Genomic DNA, 22240 nt, shown 5'->3' with positions numbered 1-22240 from the left:
ATACAAATTACTCTCCTTGTGCTTCGGTTGCCAGCGTCGCGGCGCTTCATCCCACGGACTGACACTGCCAATCACGTCGGCCTTTCTGGATTAACGTCGACGACGACGCGTCGTCAGGGCACGTAATTCGCAATAGATTATTGCCGGGACTCAATCTCGCCGCGAGCCCGATTGCTATGTATGAAAACGTGTAATGATCTTTCGATCGGGAAAAGAGCCTGTCTTGCCGATTGCCAGCCACGGATTATTTGCTTATCGCCGCCCAAACTGTTCGCGATAATTTCTGGAAATTCCGAAGCCTTCCTGGTCTACCTGGTGTTAAGTTTCAATCACTGCTGCAGCCGTACCTATTTTTCAGGATTTATAACTGTCTGGACGTTCTCACGTGCGATTTACTCATTTAAAAAACAATTAAAAAATGTAAAAGATTAATGAGAATAGTTTGAAATTTAATTTAGCAGCAGTTTTATAATAACTCTATTAACATCAAAGACCGACAGTTTATTTCTGAAATAATTATTCAAAAATTGCAGTAATCTCATCCATAATCCATCACATTGTTCAAATTAATGTAAGATGTTCTGAAATTGTTACGTAAAAGAAAATTATCGAATTTAAGCATAATTCAGTCATTGAAAATCTCCGTTAAGTAAAGTGTTAAATGCGTATGTCGCATAATGGTTTATTATAATTTGTTTCGCGAACGCGTAATTATTAAAAACAACTCGAACGCGTTAGACTTTCGGTTCCTTGTTTTATTGTTGGATAGTCTAGTTGTGTTTCTCAGAGTGTCGGGAATCGTCGTTTTGGTCTCGAGGAAAACTCGGCTGCTAAGGATGGTTAACCGTGGTCGCAGCATGGGAGGGTGAAAAGGGTTCGAGAACCGATCGGGGTTCTGTTAGTCGTTACCGTAAGCCGCGGTTAACGGTAATTATATCCGGTAGCTTTAACAATCATACATAATACTAGGTTTACAGGAAAATTCTATCTGTTCTTAAAAAGAAAGAAAATAATATAAATTTTGTATGGACCTAATATTTATTGTATTACTATTATAATTTAATAAAATCGTAGCCATATTGACGAGGATTTATGAATATCATTTTTAAGAAATATATACCACAAATAAAATGACAATTATAATAATAATAATTGCGACGACAATTGTAGTATAATACTAGATATAATAATATTAATAATAACAGTAGTAATCAAAATATTAATGATCATAAAGACGATAATAACATTGACAACGAAGGAATACACAATACTAACAAAAGAATGGGTTAAAAAAGTATTTTAATTTTCAAGGAACTTATGGCTTCGACAATTATATGTTTCACGAATAAAACATAATAAAGTGAAATCTTCGCCACTATGGTTAATATTTTGACAAACCAGAAATAGAAGCTGACGTAAAACGGCAAACGCCCGGTGCGCGTAACAGATCGTGCATGCGCCAAGTTAATGGTTAATTGGACAAGGCACACAAATGCTAATTTATAGACAATAAACTGTGTCAAGGGTCGAAAATGAGCCAAATCCGTTCTCGACCCAGTGACAGGCGTCCCGTTATCTAACGGTTAAACTGGGACACCATGGGCGAATTATTGCGTCCCATTGTCAGGAATGAAGTTTCACTTTGCTATTCAATGCCGTTTGTACCTGCGTCAACGAGGCATTACAAGCGATTATAATATCGTCGTTCATGCATACAAACATTACCTTATTTACAAATGTATGCTGTCACATGTTACCATTCAATATCTCAAACTTCTCCCGCAATCCCAGTGCCGGCATTCATCCTACTTCGAGGCAGGTAATTACATCCCGTATCGATCAGCCGCTGATTAATTTGACACTGGAAGTACAGGGTGCCACGTTCATTAAATTTTAATTTCTTATGAATATTGCAAGAGTACATTAGTTTGGTAATGAAATTTTCGTCGTAGCATCTTTATTTGTATTAATAATTCGTTACATCAACTTCTCGTGGAATAGGTGTATTAACTATTTTCAAGTAATTTTGACGTAATTGTGGCGATATGGTATATTATTATATTACGATTGCTGTCATATAATTTCTTGTATTTGGATAAAAAGTTTTCGTTATTCATTTTAGATTTTAAAAGTTTCGTTTTGTTTCCAATGAAATTGTAATTTAAATATTCAATAGTTACTAGATTTCACGCATGACGAGTATACTAGTCAAACACAGCAAACTGATTAATTATACCTAAGCATTCGAAGCCCTTTTAACTGTAATTCTAAAATATATTAGAAATTAAAATTATTTAGACAAAATGTATTTTATGCATATGAAATTGAATCTAGTAACTCATGCAACAACAGTTGTACCTTTAATAATCTTTGAAATCTAATTTCTCATCATATAAAAATTACTTTGTGTAAGTGTATAGTATGGCTGAGTGTGTATGGTATGTAAGAAGGAGTGTACGGTTGTATGAATGTATAGTAATAAGATGAAACTGAATGCATGGTTGTGTGCATGAAACAAATGAATGATTCGGATGATCGATCGAGCGAGCGAGAACGGAACGTGGCGACACTTCTTCGGTGACGCCATTTGTGTATATCGTTGTATAATAAAAGTTAACATTATTCATTTAACCAAGTTCCTCACATTTTGAACGTGGTAAAATAATTTTAGTGGTGCCTCAGAGTCACCCCCCGAGTGCAAAGGGTAAAACAAACAAAAGGGAGATTCATTGCTGTAGAATGTAGACGAACCAACGATCTCTGACACATGATGCTTGTAATGTAGTGCAGCGAGCACTTCACGCGGGCCGCTTGTTCCAACAAGCTTACCGACCGCAGAATCCTTCCGACGGCATTGTGATCGTCACGTTTTTCCGGGTAGCGGAGCAAAGTAGATACGTGCTGCCGGTGTCGTTGACGGTCTCCGATACGTGACCGGGCAAATATAAAAGTGGCCGATCGCCGCGCGACGCGGCCCGTCGCGGTTCGGCTGGCTCGTAAATCTCGCTAATCGGACAAATCCGGCGTTAATACGTCAAGAGGCTCGTGCGGTTCGTTAACCGGGGCAGGCGTATGCGTGGATACGCGTCTCTCGCCGTCGTCATCTCGTCGGATCGCAATAGCCGATCGGTCACCGAGCGTTTCCCCATTGTTCGCGGCGACCGACATCAATCGGCCCCGGCGCACGGCCAATAATATGAATCCCCGGCACGCATTGACTCGGCCGACACACATATTCGGCCATTGTAATGGTTTGTTTAATGCGACATTAGAAATTTGTTTCCGCCGACAGCTGCTAGGAGGGCAGCGGGCATTGTGAGCTGCCGGGCACAATGGGAACGCCTCGCATTCCCTGCGGAACCCGAAGAACGGGGGCGGGAAAATTTGTGGGCTCGTTCTCCCTCTCTCTCTCTCTCTCTCTCTCTCTCTCTCTCTCTCTCTCTCTCTCTCTCTCTCTCTCTCTCTCTCTCTCTCTTTCTGTCTGTCTGTCTTTTTTTCTATCTCTGCTTTTACCTCTAGCTCTCTCGCCGCGATGGAAGAAAAGGAGCCGGCAGCGCGGAGAATAAATGCGCCATCCTCGCGCCTGCTCCGACAACAACCCCATTCGCGTGCCCGCTCGACGTTTTCCGCTTCGAGCGGGTCCGCGTACGCTCCGAGATCAACGTTTAAAAATTCAGCGAACTTGCTTCCACCCGGGCTTCGTTATCCTTTCGCCTGGCTCCTCTGGCCGCGCCGTGAAATTCCTCGGTACTTTCTCGTTTGCGCGACCCGCGCCGAGTGTATATTTGGATTACCGTGGAGCAGATTAGTTTTCTTATCGTGGCGAACAGCGGCGGATCCTCGCGGCTACCCTATCTTCGAGACATCGTCGAATTACGCTTGCGAGACGATCGATGCCGGTTATGGATGCCAATGACGCCTTAAGGGTCGAAACCGGGGGTTGGGAGCCGGTTATGATATTGGTTTTGGTTCTCGAAACAGTTATGGTGAACCGAAAGTGTGTTGTAATCGTTGTATGGTAATCGGTTGTGGATCATCTCGTTATACAGAATCGATATTTTGTTGATTTTTTTAATTGTTGTTTTTCGGTTCTTGATTTAGGATCTATGTGATAGAAAAAATACCTCGGTGTTAGTAGTTGCAGGGAGTAATATTAACAAGAAAAGATCACGGTGTTTGTGGCAAACTTCGGCGAAATTTATTCTGCTAAATACATACTACAAATCGTTTAATTAACGGTGGAACGTTTATGTGAATTGGTGTAATTTACGAAGATATTTAATGCTTAAATTTTATTGGATTGAACGTTGCGTGTAGATATTGTAAAGAAAGAATAACTTCTACAATATTAGTTTCATAATATATTGTATCACAAATTCAAAGATCACACACAAATTGCACCACAAATTTAAATACTATTCTTTTGAACGCCATATTTTTGTTCTCTTTTTTTCATATGGAATTAAATTTCTATAAAAGTCCATTAACACCGAAGAATATAAGCACACCATGCATATTATAACAATTAATATATAATAATACAAATGCATATTCTTAAGTGTAAAAAACTTTCACGACGAAAATAAAAATTTGTATTGTGTCAACAATAATATTAATCTTATTCCTTATAATTTGCTAACTTTGGTTTCTTTTCAATCTCGTTTATTTTATTTCTTTCCAATTTTCATTTCCTTTTATTTTGTGTATGCATTAAATCAGAGCTCCGATTAAGCCTTGCACTAAACGACACAATATTGCATGTATAAGCAGTGTGTTTGCGGTTCACTTTATTGTATACTTTTAACTGAACAAGACGTATATTTATAAAAAATATAAAAGTTTATAAAAATATTAACGCTACTTAAAGTTTTGTGTGCACTATTTTGGTCGCACTAAGAACAACGTGGTAATGACACAGCAATGTAAACACGATAGTATCTTACCGGACCGAGACCGAACCGGGAACGGCGCGGTGGCGTGTTTCGGCCGTAAGCACGCCGGAAATGATTTAGAAGCGGCGGATCGAGGAAAAGCGGGCTAGATCCAGATCAGATTTTTACTCCCGCTCTCGCCCCCGCGCCGTGACTTATCGCACGAAATAGTCGGCAGGGCGAAGAGTCACGTAACAGTCGAACGACAAAATGGAACGATGTACGATCCACAGACCGAGAGCGCGGGCTACGTCCTAGACGCGCGCCGCCTTTTTCTCTCGTTTTCCTCGTTTCCTTCGTTTCCCTGCCTCACGGTTCCCTCTAGATCGATCGATATTCCTCGCTACCCCCCGTGCACACGACGTCTTCTACATTGTCGCACCCCGTACGTGTCCTTGCCAACCCTTGCGCGCGGCCTCTGTCCTCGTCGGCTAGACGCTTTTCCAATTTTCCGTAGCAGCCACGAACGGGCTGAAACAATTTAGGTAACGTCGAGTCTGATCGAATAATATGGAGACTTCAGACTCCGATATGGAGAGCGCAGTCTCCTTTTATGATCGTGTTCCAAATAGGTTCACTCGAACGAGCATCGCGCCGCGCCGCGCCGCGAGACGATAGATTTTGTCTCGAAAACTGTGCCGCCCGATCTCGCTCGCTTACTCAACAAGCAACTTCGCTTTTGACACTTTGCTGACCGGTGACGAGTTAACTCGTCTTATGATGCCCAAACTTTTTGACCGGTGATGAGTTAACTCGTCTTTTCATGTCCAAACGTTGTTGACCAGTTTGGAGTTAACTCGTCTTTTCGTGCCCAAACGTTGCTGACCAGTGACGAGCTAACTCGTCTTTTCATAAATAAACGTTGCTGACCGGTGACGAGTTAACTCGTCATTGCCCTGGCATTATTTAAATTTATGACACCCAGGGCGATATAGAATATTGCACAAACTTGGCGTATCGTGTTTAGTCGTGTCCGTTTTGTAACAAAAAATTACTTTCCTCGGCATTTAGGTTTTTGTCACGATTTTAGTAAAATTTCAAAAATGTCAACCGTGACGGACCGTATCGGCGAAGAACTTTTCAATGAATTATATGCCGGTGACATGACACAGTTTCTGTGTAAAATTGCAGGTCAGCTGCTGAACAAACTGAATGATGCACTTCAACAGAAAACGTCAGAATTAATCAACAAAGAAAGGTGTAATTTTCCACCAAGATAATGCGAGACTTCATACAAGTTTGATCGTTCGCCAAAAGCTTTTACAGCTTGAATGGGATACAATGCCACACCCACCATATTCTCCAGATCTGGCACCTTCGGATTATTATTTGTTCCGGTCGCTGCAAAATTTTTTAGACGGTAAAATCTTCACTTCAAATGAAGAAGTCAAAAACCACCTCGATCAGTTTTTTTCAGCAAAGACCAAAAATTTTATGAGCGTGGAATCATGCTACTACCAGAAAGATGGCACACGTTATTGGGAACAGAATGGCCAATATCAAATTCAATAAAATATTTGTTCATTATACTAAAATTGTCTTTTATTTTCACAAGAAAAAACGAAACTACTTTCCGAACAACCCAATAGTAATAAAGAACATCGAACAGTTATTACGTATTTGTTTGCTCGAAGAGGAAGAGAGTCGATCCGAGGCACTGAATAATTCAGAGCGGCCGATCGGGACACGTTATATACTAGTTTAGAAACGTTTCTCAGCGGATGAATCTTGATAGAATCGAAAGACTGACATCTGGACAGACGGAATGCAGCGCTTTGTTGCGCCAACGAAACGTCGATGCATTAATTGATGCACCGAGCAAGTTACGCATCAGAGAGTCGCGTGCAGTCTCGTTCGCCTCGAATTAATCTCGATGCGAGCGGCTCTTATCGATGAAAGCACGCACGGGAAGTCATCATTATCTAAACCAGACGTCATAAAATATCTGTGCATAAATGCGGTTGACGTGTCGTATCTCTAAGCTCGATCGAGATGCACTGGAACGTTTCGCATGCAATTCGACCGTGAGGACGCAGGTTTCTTCGCGTGGTTTTTTGCCGTCGGTTGCTTTCTGTGATCTGGCCGGCGGACATTTTCCTGGTAAACGCGATAAACCGCGGTGGTAATATAAATCACCCGCGATCGATTAAGCCCCGCCTCTGATCTCTCTATATATGGGATCGACTTATAAATTTAAATCGAATTCGAAAGTAGATGTAATTGGCCAGTGTTCCGGCTTAAAAATGCTATGATAAATGTACGGGTCGAGTGGTCGATTGAATTACAGCCGGACTCGGCGGAATCAATTAATGGCCATTTCCGTGTGTCGAATGAATTCTTTCGTCGCCGCGGCGGCGGAATATTTCATAACGAAGTGTATTAAGAGATTATTAAACGGCCGGTCTAATGGTAATGAGACAAGATTTATTTTTGCCAGGCACGGCATACGCATAACTCTGGCGCCAATGACACACACACACACGCGCGCGCGCGCGCGCGACGGTAAATGTCAGGATTATATTTTTAAATCGATGCTCGCCGTAACGGGCGTCTGAATTCAATTTCGGAGTGATTCGTTACCCCACGGGTGGCCGACAATTTCGATGCCATATTTTTACGCCGCTCAACCCGCTCCTGCAACACGATATTCGAAATCTGTTGATCATCTGGCCCCACACGTGACACGTATAGTCGTTACCCGCTCGTTTTGAACGATGTGTTCCTGTAATCTTACGCTGGAAACGTCACCGGGTTGTACGTCGAATCGTCGTGCCGGTGTTTTTTTTTTCGCTGTAGACGCACCAGGAAAAAATGGACTCCGGTCACAAAAGCGGCGCCGCATTTTTTTCCGTGTCTCTCGCGTCTAAATAAGTCCCTCCTGTAACATTCAATAATCACTTTGGTAACTAATGAGGTGACGTTATTGAAAGCAAATTTCGTTCGATACGAATATCATTTTTAGAACATTATTTAAACAATTTTAGATAATTGATATCTGAATTAAAATGATATAAAAAAATATACATTTGTAGTATAGCATGTGCAATTGTTGATCTATATACAGTGATTGGTGATATTCCTTTCGATAGGACAGATGTTTTTATTCAGAATAAATTTTTTCTATTTCTATTTTGAATATAATCTTATTCAATTTTGTAAATACAAAAATATATAGTAGTAAATAATTTTGGCATATATTGACTTAATAAGAACTATAGCAATTCATATCTTTATTACATATTTACGAAAATATAAAGAGGGTTGAGAATTGTCGTCATAATCTTCTTTCTTCATAGTGATTGACCAGTGTAGGACAATTAATTTGAAATTATAACGGTATTTATCCAGTGATTTATCCAATGCTTTATCCAGTGTATAGTGTAGTTGTTATTATTGATAACTATTTAAAACTTTTCTTTACGTATATTATTATAATTGTATACTATGCTGAGGCCACATGAACTAGTGAGTAGTACAATGGTAATCATTATAAAATATATAAATACTATTCTTAACACATTCCGTGTCACGTGTACCATTAGAGATACATGCTTAAATGTTTATTTAATGCGTTAAAAAAATATTTTATAACACGTTAAAATCCAAGAAATAATTTCTACCAAAAGGATGGATCCACAATAAGTCGGTTTTATAGTTAAATTGTCAATAATTAATAAATAAACACAATACATTGATTTTTAAAGCTTGAATTGACCAGAATGAAGAGTTGACTAAGTACAACTCGTCACGGAACGTGTTAAATGCGTAGAATCTTGTTAAATAGATAGATTAAAAGAATTTTTACGACAATGATTAATCTAGTAAAAAAAGGGAGATGATAAATATATTAAAAAATACTCTGAAGTAACTAAGAAAAAAGCTACTGCTTTATACAAGATTCATAAATCAACATTATCGTTTAGATTATCATGCCTTCATAATATTGTTAACTAATCACGTTTCTAAATTCCCTGGCATAACCAGAGCTACGCCAGAGCTTCGCTAAAAACATTGCCAAAAGATTGCTAAAATTTCACTGAATATCAAACTAAACGAACAGCAGTGTACATTGAATAAATTGTGTTTGAAATCTCCGTCGCGAGCCGTCGCCACAAAGAAATCTGTTAAAAACGAAACTCCATTGCAAAAGGTTGGGAAAAACTTTTCCGCGCGTACGTCGGGACTGCAAAAAGCTGATCAAAATTCTCAGCCATGTAGAAAACCAGCGATTCGACTGATGGATCACCGTTCCCGAAATTTCGTTAAAAAAATCGCGGGCGAATTGTTCGATTTTTCTTTCGGCGACAGCGAGAGGGGTCGATTAGCGATGCGAGTTCGCGTCGCCGGCGACAGGGACCGATGATCGAGCGTAAACAGGGCTTGATGAACGGTGGCGACTGCTCGATAAGAGAGCGAGTTTACGGCAATGAAATTATATGAGCCGTCACCGGGCGTGTATCTGGCCGCGCGGTATTACATTAGCGGGAGGCGTGTCACGATGAGACAATGAATTCAAGATCACGTCTCTTCCGTGGCCGGGAGGCGCGAACTTAAACCGAGTTACGAAATTAAGTAATTTATATTTATGTATTCACCGAGTGTAACAAGATAGGCACGGGCGCGCGAGCGCGAGCGAGCACGCGAACCGGGCAGCAGCAGCAGCAGCAGCACCCGCTCGCAGCACCGCTCCGGTCGGCTTCGGCGCGTTGTCGTTCCGCCGCGCGGCGAAAACAAGTGCGGGCAAGAGAGAGAGCCCGGTCCGGCCTTTTCCTGTTCCACGGCGGCGTGAAATTTGAGAGGGCCGAGGGTCCTTTAATCAAAGAATTCCCGGACCGTGGAAGCATCGTTTTGATGCCGCGTCAATTATCTCAATCCTTTAAACCGGCTCGGAAAAATCCCCGTCCCACCGTGGGCACGCCGAGGGACGGATCCGCCGTCGCGCCGGCCCATTGTATTTTATAACCATAATTTTGTAACCATCCCGTTCGTCAAAAGGTTTCGGATTTCGCATATTTGATATAGAAATGCGGATCCGCGGTATCCGGGGGCCGAATAGTCGCGTTTGTGGTTTCTGGATCTGTAAGAGCCTGTGGGGACCCTCGAATATGCTTAACACGGTGTAGACGACGCCGTGTTTGTCGGGCTTAGCACAGACGACTGGAAGCCTCGCAGGATACCCACATAGACGATCACGGATTCATAGTATCCGGCAGAAGGGATTACAGATTCATAGGACCTGATACGCGCAGGGACGGTCTCGTCTTAAGCGGTCACTGGCGTTCCGACTACGTAGAAAGGTTCTAGTAAATATCGGATGCGCCACGGGTCACCAGACGACCCTTTATCACGCCCGGAATAGACCTTACGGAAGCCATCTCGGTTAGTAGGGACCGCGCTAAACGCGTTTACACTCATCAACGCGATACCGAGCCTATCTGGCTCCTTAGGGTCCTAGACGATCGTATCTGAGCTCGTGGAAATATGATAAATTCACTGGAAACGTTCGACAAGATTCGCGTAGATTTACAGAGAAGTATTTCGAAGTTCCATATTTATCACCGCACCACCTTAGCATATCACTGCAGTTGTGGACGGCGTTGAATCGATTTTAAATCGTAGAAGCTATCATAAAGTTCCTCCTGCAGAACAGCCCTTGAATTTCTCGGAATTTTAGCGACTGTCGAAGACCCTAAGACTTTATGCGTGTCTGGCCCGTAGCTGGGATAGCTTGACCCCGGGATGACTCTATGGACCCATTGGGCCCTTTCGTCCTTTCAGCACTCTTCCCTTGGAATTCTCAGAGACTGCTGAACCTTGTCGAATCCTCGACTAGCCATAAAACTTAGGGGTGCCCTGTAACTCGGAGTATGCTTAGCATAACATCTGCGACGCCGGCGATGCATTGAAATACTACGAGTATAAATCTATAACTGGACTGTGAATATTTATGCAAAATCACAGTTCTGCGAGTCAATCGTGAGAAACAGAAATGGGATAATATGGTTTAGATTGATTCTATCCAATGGAATAGTTACAAAATAGAAATTATTAATGATAAATTGATTTAATGCTTTAAATCATAAAATAGTTAGAAAATAGAAATCGAACATTGTAAATTTGTCTGGTGGTTGAACTGTTAACACTTTATCGACCGGTTGCCTATAAATCGGCTTTTTCCCCAAATTGGTAGCTTATAAATCGGTTGTCACAAGTAGCGATTAACAGGATTAGAATAGGCCATTTCAGGCTAACACACTCCTTTTTAATCTCCAAAACTAGTCTTCCATTATGCGACATATGTAACTACCAAATAACGATAAAACACATCCTTATAAATTGTTCCAAGTACACGCATCTCCGTGCTCAATACCAAATGAAACCAAACCTCCACGATAACCTTAACAACAGCAAGTAAATATGACAAGTTATCTCATTCCTGAAAGATTCAAGCCTCTACAGTAAACTCTAATATCCTCAACTAAAAGTCGTCGCTAATGACCACAAGTGTCGTTGATGCGACGTAAAATATAAGTGAAAAAAATTCGGTTGTCGTGGTAACCATTAAATTTAATATAAATTATTAACATAAATGTGTTAAATTGTACAACAATAAGCTTAAATATTGCTATATAACTTTCGAAATATTAAATATCTCTCGCGATTAATCAAATAAATAAAATCGAATTAGAAACGAAAATTTAACATTAAGCTAAAGCACGACGAAGTGTTAAATAGCGAACTGGCGCGTCTGATCATGATCCGCCGTCTCCACTTCATGCGAACTTAATCACCGAAAATCAATTTCTCAAGAAATGTCATCCAAGATTTATACCTAACTTTCGTCGAATAGAATCATCCCTTCCTGACTGTACCAGCTCAAACTGACTCTGCGAGGATTAAAAGATAAAAATTGTACAAATTGTTGCTCGTTTTATAATCTCAATTGTAGTTTATTGAAATACATCTTAAAAATACAGAAATGTTTTTAACCCTTACCAGACAGCAGATATTTAGGCCTAATGTACAATGTCGCTTGCGATGCGACGTACGTCCGATAAGGGTTAATTATTTTTAAATTCGACAGGACTATGAACGTACCGAAAGTATTAAATCATAAAATGAGATTTATATCGTGGAATTCCAGTGGTAATAAAAAAATACTAGGTAGTTAAATGCACAGATTATAGCATCCGAGAAACAGTATCCCCAAACATCATCAACGCCGCAAAGCCACCTTGTTGACCCTTCGTACAGCGGAGTGATTCGACTTATCCCGATCCCACGGATCAGCGAAACGAAAGAAATTGGACCGCGAAGGGTTATCCCCTCGTCCGCAACTAACTCTGTTCCAACGATTATTCAGCAGACACAAAAGCCTGGTTAATCACTTAGCGCCTAGTGCATCCAATAAATGGTTTCGGCATTGTCGAGCTCGCCGACTCCATTTGTCGAAGGCGTCGCAAGACAGGGAACAATTAGGGCAGACTTACAAAGCGTCCTATCATTCCTGCCCTCTTTCTTTCGCCGGTAAGCCGCGCAAGTATGGCGAGGAGGATGATGGTCTCGCGGGTCACCCATCCTCGGAGCCGAAGTGAGAAATTCACCCTCGTCCGTCACACGGCGACATCCCCGTCCACGTGCCACCAGAAGGGATACTTTCCCTCCTGTGTACCGTGTACCCACCTCCTGTTCCAGTCCCTCCTCTGGGGGAGACGCAGAAATACCCTGTCATCTCTTTCGTTTCCTTCTTGGCCCGCAAACGCGCCTATTGCCTCCCGGTGTTCGTCGCGCCGAAATTGCGTGTCAGCCGGAAAAGCCACAGGGTAATTACTTGCGCAAAGAGCAAAAAGAAAAGGATGAGCTAAGGCGTGCGAGACAGATCCGGAACCGGCTGGTATTTCGTTACCGGGGTAAATTCGTTCGGGAGCCGGCGCGGGGACAGTTTGATGGACGTTGACACAAATTCGCCGGTCGATCCCATAGAAAACCGGCTGTTAATGAAGCTACACGCGCCTCCGCTCCGGTTCGGATAAAATCGATGCGCCACTTTCAGCTTGGCTGCTCGGCCGAGCGGTGGCGCCATGCGACGGGATTTCGAGGAAATATTGAACCGGATAATTCATTCATAAACGCGCGCCAGACAAAGTCAATACCGCGTCGATTCCATTAACAACCCGCGCCGAACGACCGCCGCGTCTCGGCGTTAACTTATCCTCGAGAAAGCCGGCAGGTGTCCGCTTTGCACGGCTGATGAACTTTCCGCGACCTCTTAATCTTTACACGAATTCTTGTTACGCCGTACAGTCTAGTCGAGCGAGCGATAGTTTTATCTTTTATTCTTTTGTTTGCGGTAAGTTACGCGAACTATAGCAGCGCCCATATGCCCGCGGATAATGGCTTTCCAGGTTATGTTCCATGGCTACACGTGTTTACGCTTCCTGTTCAGGAATATCGAATGTAAACATTTTCATAGCATACGTGTAACAATTGCATTTGCCAATGGCTGATCGATTTGCAAAGAAATACGTGATGATTGCGTGTGCTGGGGATCGCCGTGTTCGTGAAAGGGGGATTTCTCTGCGCCCCTGGATTTCGTTGTCTCTTTTATTCAATGAATTTGTTGACGATGGAAATATCGTTATGCGAGATGTCTTTGAGCATTGCTTTATGTTATAACTAAACTACTATACGCTAAAAAGATTTAAACAGTCGACAGAATTTATGGATTTTAGTATACTGTTTTCAATGTATTGCGCTTATTAATGGAGGATTCTCGCGTGATATGCGTTTCTTTTAATTGGCACAGACAAATGCTGTTTTAAATGAAGATGCTATTGTCAAGGTGTGTATATCATAACGATTTTCTATTTACAGAATGTTTTAATTTGTCACGATTTTTCAATCACAGATGTTGTATTTAAAAACGTTGTATGTACAAATACTAAAATATCTCAAAACTTGTCAAAATGTGTGATTCTTATGAGCCTTGTCTAAATGCAACGTTTTATTTAGAACAGTAACAAGAATATAATTTTGCTGTGTATGTACGGTCACATTGTGCAACAACATTAAATGCAACCAGATCGAAACAATCAAAGATTTTTACAATTTTCCAAAAGAAATTGTCCAAAGCATTCTCCCTTATTTTTTTATTTATTCCACGGCTAAACCTAGCACAGTTTATCGGTCAAAAAGTATATTTTTCAAAAGCTGCTTATTTAATCAAAATATGCCCCGTTTGCTTTACTACTCCTTTTTTCAACGAGATTTCAATACAGAAATGCATGTCTTAAACAAATTCTGATCTTTAGAATTAATAAACTCTGATATGGAATATTTCAGATTGTCTTCATTTATATACTATTTAGCCCGTAAAAACTGCCCTAAATGTTTAAAATAGTGAAAGTTGGTTGGCGAAAGATCTATATTTTATAAAATTGTATGTTGTACTTTATTTAATTTCGTAATTGTTTTGTACTACATATGCGTAGTTTTTGTGGGCTAAACAGTATGTAAATGGAGACAGTCTGAAAAATTCCATACTATAGTTTATTAATTCGAAAAATCAGAATTTCTTGAAGACAGACATCGAGGAATTAAACTCGCGTTGAGAAAAGTGTATTGAAACAAATGGGGCATATTTTGATTAAATTATAAGCTTTTGAAAAAAGATATGCAGTTTTATATACACACCTAAAAATCCGATATTTCATATGCACCAACCTTATACATTACAATAGTAATTTAACATACTATGAATTACATCAAAATCCAGGTTTCTGAAAAATTTAGTAGTAAAGGGAATATTACAAACTAGCAATGAAAATTGCTGATAATATTTAGGAGACAGTAATGGAAGAATTTCTTTATTATTATCAAACTTTAGACGTCAAATAATATGAACAAGATCTTATTCTGGGTACCGCAATGATATTGACTGTTGGAGACTACGTCAATCCAAGCCAAAGAAGCTAGGAGAATGGTAATGATTGGATTTGCATCGACTGACCGAAATAGTAAAACTCTTAAGTAATCCTTTATTATAGAACTAAGTTTCCTTACAATCATTATAATAACCGTTAAAAAAATTGTTACCCGTAACTTTCGCTTGCTCTTCCAAGAATTCAATCGTAGTTCTACGAGTACGAGTTCCCAAAAGACATGTCACATCAACAAAGATTCACTTCTATTCCATGCCGACTATTCTTCGGAACTCAGCTGCTCCGCCATGGATCCGTAAATAAATACACCTACCCAAGATCAAATCTATTAAAGCTGAAAGCAAACACCTCGAACAGTATTACCAAATTTCATTATTCATGGCCTCGAGGATCGAAACTACCTGCGCGCAGAGCTCGCGCAACGAATAAAAAGAATGTCCGTGGACCCTTGCGAGAGAGAGAGAGAGAGAGAGAGAGAGAGAGAGAGAGGGCCGGGGGATCGGAATAGCGGCGCGGCCGCTTAGGCGGGCCTCTTTTTCTTTCCGTTTGGCCCCCGAAGCAGGCCCAGCCCGGTTAGGATTATTTACGCAACGACGTCGATAGGCCGCGGCATCCTGGAGAGGATGGGCCGGACGCGCCGGGTACACCGCGGAGTACGTGGAATCGGCGTGCACGCGTCTCCGGGCGAGTATATGCAAAACATGGGCGGAGCAGGCTGATACTCTCGTTCAACAATCTGCACTGTCATCAGCATGCGGCGAAACGCAACGTGGCTCGTCGTGACGCATTGTAGAGGCGTCGTCGGTCCGTCGCGTTTACGGTGAACACGACGTAACGAGGGCGCCGGAGAGCGACCGAGCGAGCGAGCGTTACCGTGCGAACGGGTTAAACGCGACGCAGACCCGCGCGGTTTAATCGGCCGCCATTTAACGAGTGCGAATCCCCATTTTCCAACGAGCCCGATCGCGACCGTAATTGATGGCTGGCGAGCATAATTTACGCCGTAGCCGCGGCGTGGTCGGCAAAAGGAAATCGTGGTGGCGCGAAGGCGAAAGGCGCGCACGGCGAAAAAAACAAAAGGAATCGCTCGCTCGGCTAAACTACTTCTCGTGTTCTGCTCTCGGGCACCGGGGACCGTCGTATAGATTCGAACGTGTCAATTGCAGCTAAGGTAACGAGGACGTCCTACAAGAAGGACGTCGCGCGGCCGAGATAAGCGGCCCGGACTCGCCTCTCTGTTCGGCCATTAAACTAAATCCTCGTTTCGACGGCTCGTTAGCCGCGGACACGAAAACGTCCTCGAAAAACCTGCCTCGACGAGTTTCTGTTTCCATCGGTTCCAGCACGTTCGCCGAACCGATCGATCGGCGCGCCGATCCCTGGCCGATCGGTCGACAAATCGCGGCCTGTCGACAGGGATCTCATCGATCTCTTTTCCTCGCCGCGGTTTTCAAAGAACGACTCCGCTCTCTCGCCGCCTCGAATATCAATCTTCCGTAAAAAGTTTCCTCGATCTCGCGGCCCGGGAGTTCTCCTTCTCAAATAAAGGGAAAATGGCTTTCGAGTAACGTGCAATAAGGCGTGCCGCCGCCGTTTATGTATTATCGAATGGCGGAGCGCGAGAGAGATAGAGAGGGAGAGAGAGAGAGAGGAAGAGACGCCGCGTCGAAGAATTTCGGAAGTGAACGATCGCGGGCGCGTCGACAAACAAAACCATTTATCTGGATTCCGTTTAAGTCCTCGGCCGCAGCGATAACCAACGGGGACTATCGGGCTCGCAATTTCCAATTCGAGTGTCCGTCAGGAATGGCTGCGCGCTACTCGCCGATTCAAGCCCGGCTCTCTCTCGTAGCTCGTTAACGGGGAACCACGGCCACAACCGCCGCCGAGAGAAAGGAGAAAGAGCTCGAAGATGGCATGAGCCGATACAGGGTGAGCTATGCCCATCGCGAGAGCCGCCTTCCTTCGAAAGAGAGAGAGAGAGAATCTGGAGCTGCTCCTCTCCATTTATCAATGGAAGAACGGGGCAGGAAGACGGAGCGAAAAACAAGAAGTTCCGGGAAGGGAACCGGGAACGAGCAGGATGGAAGAGAGAAGCCTGGGCCAGTGCAAACTCATTCGATCCTGGAATAGCGGCTCGTTATTTATCCGCCGACCTGGTAATAGATCCTGGTCTATAAAGTCGCGTTGCTCTTCGGTAATTGGGAAGAAACGAACCTCGAACAAGGGAAATTGAGAACGGAATCTGTCTTGGCTCTGTGTCGCAACTACGCGACCGCCACCGCCAGCATTCAGCCCGCTAATTCGAGGCTGCTTTTTCTTCGTCGCTTCTTGATAGTCGAACTTGCCTGTCGCTGGGGGAGTGTAAGTTTACGAAGTCGATTCCCGAACAATTTAATCTCTACTCGGACTTATCTGCTGGCTTCGATCTGGTCGCAATTTGTAATTTATACGGTAGACGAAATTTGTATAGCGACATTAACCCTACGCTGATTACAACTGTTTTGTTTTTAATTATTTCCATGACGTCATGAGATGATTCCAGTGTCCTGATCGTCCGCGTTTACTTTCGTTCCCAGATTTAGATGACATCGGATTTAAATTTTCTTTCGTTTTAATAGAAATAATTGACAGCCATATTTATCGAATCGTGTACAGAACGTTCGTCATGAGTCTGACTCGTTATTATAGTGCAAGGGGTTGATAGCAGAAAAAGCTAAGTACTCCGATAATAAAATTAAAAGTCATTAAAATTAAAATTTGCATAGGGACAGTCAATTTAAATGTTATAAGAGACAAAAATATTGTAATACTAACCCTTTGCACTCGAACCCATTTTAACCGTGAAGTGACATTCTATGTAACATTCTATGTAATAATATGCACTTTTATGCATATGAAAGTGATTCTTGTGATTCATACCAGCAGTTTCATTATTTAACAATTTTATAAATCTAAACTTTATTGGTATAAAAATTATCTTGGGAAGCGATAGAACAATTTTAACCCCTTGCCGTACCATTTTCTTCACAGTTGCAATAATTGAAAGTCTTTCGATTGTAATATTTTCTAAGAAGAACGAAAATAATTTAGATTTATCGCATGTCTATAATCGCTTCAATGTTTAAAGACTGATGACAAGGAATTAGGATTTTATTCAAATTAAAACACCGAAATAGCATTCACATGAAATAAATTATTACTAGATATTTTCGTCGCATGCCAGACTCGTCAAAATATGGCAAGGGTTTAATGGTGCCTCAAAGTCATCACTCGAGTGCAAAGGGCTAATATGTAATATTTCCACCTTTATGGTTAATTACTTCAAATATTTTATTCCTTATGTAGCTAACCAAATTCTGCAATGTTGCAGCGTCTGTATGTTGAACTGAATATAGCATATGGTTTCATGTTTTTCAACGTATTTTATAAAAGTGAGTATTTATGAGCCGGGAAGAAAAGAAAATTGTAAATTTGTACGAACTATAAATGCACAATTCTGGTTAATAGAACAGAGCTAACCCCTTTTTATTAACCTCGTTTTATTAACCCTTTGCACTCGAGTGGCGACTCTGCGGCGCCATTGAAACTGTTGTAAAACGTTTCTGAATTATTTTTATAGATGTCGCGAGAGCTTAGATTTAAAAAATTGTTGAAAGTGTAATTGTTATATGAGTCACGAGACTCAATTTCATATACATAGAATGAATTTTGGTATATGAAGTAGTAATAATAGAAGCCGGAAAAATTATTTCTGATTTGTAGTTAAAATGGCTTCGAGTGCAAAGAGTTAATTATTAAAAAGTAAACGATTAAAGTGAAAGTGTGTATGTACAGTACACTAAGAAAAGAATATCTGCAATTAATACTATATATAGCTATACTGAATAAATATTAAGATAAATGGTAATTTAGTCATGAAAAACTTTATTTGCGCAAAATTCAATCGTATCTAAGAGGTTAAAGGAGAGAACACCTTCGATTTTAGCGAAGTAGGAATCGAGCCGACTTGTTAGGATTAATCTCGAAAAAGCGATGTAAAACGCGCTGGTGTCGCATTCTAATTAGCATCCAGAATTCGAAATATCCAGGAGATTTTAAGAGATCGCTGGCCCGCTGGAAAATGTAATATCCCCTGGATGCGGAGATCCGAAATATCAGGACCAGGAACGGTAGGAAGTTGGAACGGCCTACTTTCCACTTATTTGCTGGCCTCTGGCGAATTAATCTTCCAGGAAACTGCGTCCGCCTCTTTCCGCGAGCGAGAGGGCGCGCTCGCCGGGCTCGGTACCTCTTTTTTTCACCAATACTTCCCTAACAAATCACGGAGAAAAATCTAGCGGAGTTCGCCGTCGAAATCTTTCCAACTCGAAAGACGCTAGTTCGACGAAACTTCCCGCCGAGAGAAGTATTTCGGAATGAATTCAGGCTGTTTCAGAATTTAGCCACTGTAATACGTAAGTTCTACAACCGCTCCGGGGTTACAAAAAATTTTGTACAGACCCTTGTTGAATGGAACTGCCAGAAAACACCGTCGAACCAGAAACTTGTGCGCAAATTTCTGCTAAAATTGAATTCTAGCAAGATAAAGACTATCCGAATAAATTGTAAGGAAGCAAAAATTAAATAAAATATACGCACAGTATAGATGCACAAATTAAATGGCAAAAGGTTCATTCTGTTAACTTGGCATTTTAGGATTTTAAAAAATTAATCACTTTATTATTACTATGTACTACTACTATGTATTGTACATCAACTCCATGTAACTCAAAATGGCCTTACTAACCCGTTAATGAAGGATAATAATAATAGTAATTACTGACACAGAATGAACAACAATCGCGCACAAAGGTAAAAAACTAATGCTGTCGTATAACGTATGGGACAACTGTTACGTAAATATTAGGTTGGTGCATATGAAATGTCGGATGTTTACGTAAATATATCAAACTGTATATCTTTTTTCAAAAGCTGTTGATTTAATCAAAATATGCCCCGTCTGCTTTACTACACCCTTTTCAACAAGATATCAATACAGAAATGCCTGTCTTAAACAAATTCTAAAGAAAATTTTAATACAGAATATTATAGAAGATTATTTGCTATAATTCTTATATCTGAATATGCACTTTTTCATATGCACCAACCTAATATTATGCGGGCAGTTTAAATTGAAATTAAAACTGCACGAATGTATGGACCGGTTCAATATGTGTATATTTCTCATGACGATGATTTACATTATTCAATTAACAGTTTCGTAAGCAAAGCTAAGAGAAAAAAGGTAATTGTGTGTGCGTGTGTGTGTGGGAAGCTCGTATGAAACTGGAAATTGTTTCGAAGTAGGCTACCGCACCGGTGGTAAGAGTCCCATGTAAAAAGTAACAAGTGTTTCGACGCAAGTGGACCCCGGATGCGAAGTTAAAAGTGCCTCTTCTCAAATTAACTTGCTACGGTGGATACCGCTCATGAGTGCACGAACGATCACCATTTTTTCCGCTCGAAGGTGTTTCAATGATAACCCGCACGACCTTTTCCCCTGTCACACAGCCAAGTGCGTCTTCGATGCTCGACACTCGTAAAACTGAAGCGCATTACGGGCTCATGAATCGATGCACGTCATTTTCGTTCCACGGAGCATTCTTTCCTTTGAGACGTCACGCATTGTTCGGCCGAGTGCTACTTACGGGGGCACGAATTGACAATGAAGCGGACCGAAATGAACAATTATCGATTGCCCCGTTACTGGCCCGGGGGCAAGGAAGTCATTCCACGGACAGAAAAATTCGAAAGGCGCTCATTCTTCTGCGTCGTGAAAGCGTAATCGTTGAATTCAAAGTAATGGACACTCGGGGCTGACGGATTAGTCGACGCTCTTTACACGCTGGAAGCACCTTCGTGCTCGATTCTTCGAAGTGTCTAAATTATTAACCACTTAGGCACGGCTGGATTTTGCGCAAATAAAGTTTTTCATTACTAAATTACCATTTCTCTTAATATATATTTTTGCCGTATAGTTATATATAGTATTAATTACATATATTCTTTTCTTAGTGTATTGTGCATACCCACTGTCACTTTAACCGCTCACTTTAATAATTAATAAAACAATTGAGTAAAGCACCAAACATTCACGAAAGCCACTATAGAATAAACGTAGACATTTCCTTATCTTTTTAGTGTACTTCCTCGTTAAATACAAAAATCTGTAAGTGAAAGCAAGATTTCAAACAATATAATATTTTAATATTAACCTTGCAGTAAATTAAACTACACAATCTCGAAAAGCTAAAAAAAATGAATATATCTTAACACTAGATTTATGAAGATATTTCCTAAGCGTTAAGTAAAAACTGTGCTTAATAAAACGACATTTGTTAACAAAAATGTTGCTTGAGATATTTATATAAAAGTTTGTTATTTACACCGATCCGGCGCTCGTACCGAAAGGGTTAAGTATACCTACCTATTTCTACTAGTCAAAATGATTGGTCTTCAGAAAAAATGTTCAGTGGTGTTTCCAGTCTGTATTACTTTAAAAAAAAACAACAAAAAAGTAGACAAATTTCATGAAAGATCTACTAAATACACGAATATTATTAATTTATTTTAAATCAAAATAAAATTTATTCTTTTGTTATCAAAGTCTGAAAATGAAAGTACATAATGACAATAAAAGAAACAAGAATTGTCTGGACTTATTAAGGAAAATATTAGCGACAAATAAGTGCTAATCAATGCAGCGTGAAAGGAATGGTAGTGCAAGGGGTTAAGGATCATTTACTGTATTTTGTCAAAAAGTTACACGTACTCAACTATACATACCTTTTAACCCTTTGCACTCTAGGCCATTTTAAGCCTAGATCTAAAATAGCTATTTTAACCAGCTGCATTTCCATTTTATATTACTTATTACAATTTATGAATATGAAATTTAGTCTAGTGAATAATAAAACTGTTACGCTTTTAACAATCTTTTAAATAGAAGGGTCTTTAATAATGTCAAAATTATTTTGGTAATGATGTGACGATTTTCATTGGCGCCTCAGAGGCGCCACTCGATTGCTAAGGGTTAACATTGTACACGCGTTATCGCGAGATTTCACCATTTCGAATAAATTCTAACAAATATACAAAGATTTTCATATAGTGAAATATTACCTATCGAACGTGTACAGTGAGGTACTAACAAGTTCTCCTGAAGTAGCGTAGGCAATTATGGCCAGACAGAGATCAAACTAACACAGAAAAAGAATCAACACGTATTCGCTTGACTAGGTATGCGAGTAATGCAGTGCCGCGGTCCAAGAAGAAAAGTCGAGTGACTAATGAAGTTCGATTCAACTCCGTAGGAACGAAAAATAT

The sequence above is a fragment of the Augochlora pura genome, chromosome 7 (assembly GCF_028453695.1).
Source record: "Augochlora pura isolate Apur16 chromosome 7, APUR_v2.2.1, whole genome shotgun sequence".
NCBI classification, from domain to species: Eukaryota; Metazoa; Arthropoda; class Insecta; order Hymenoptera; family Halictidae; genus Augochlora; species Augochlora pura.
This window is presented reverse-complemented; position numbering follows the sequence as displayed.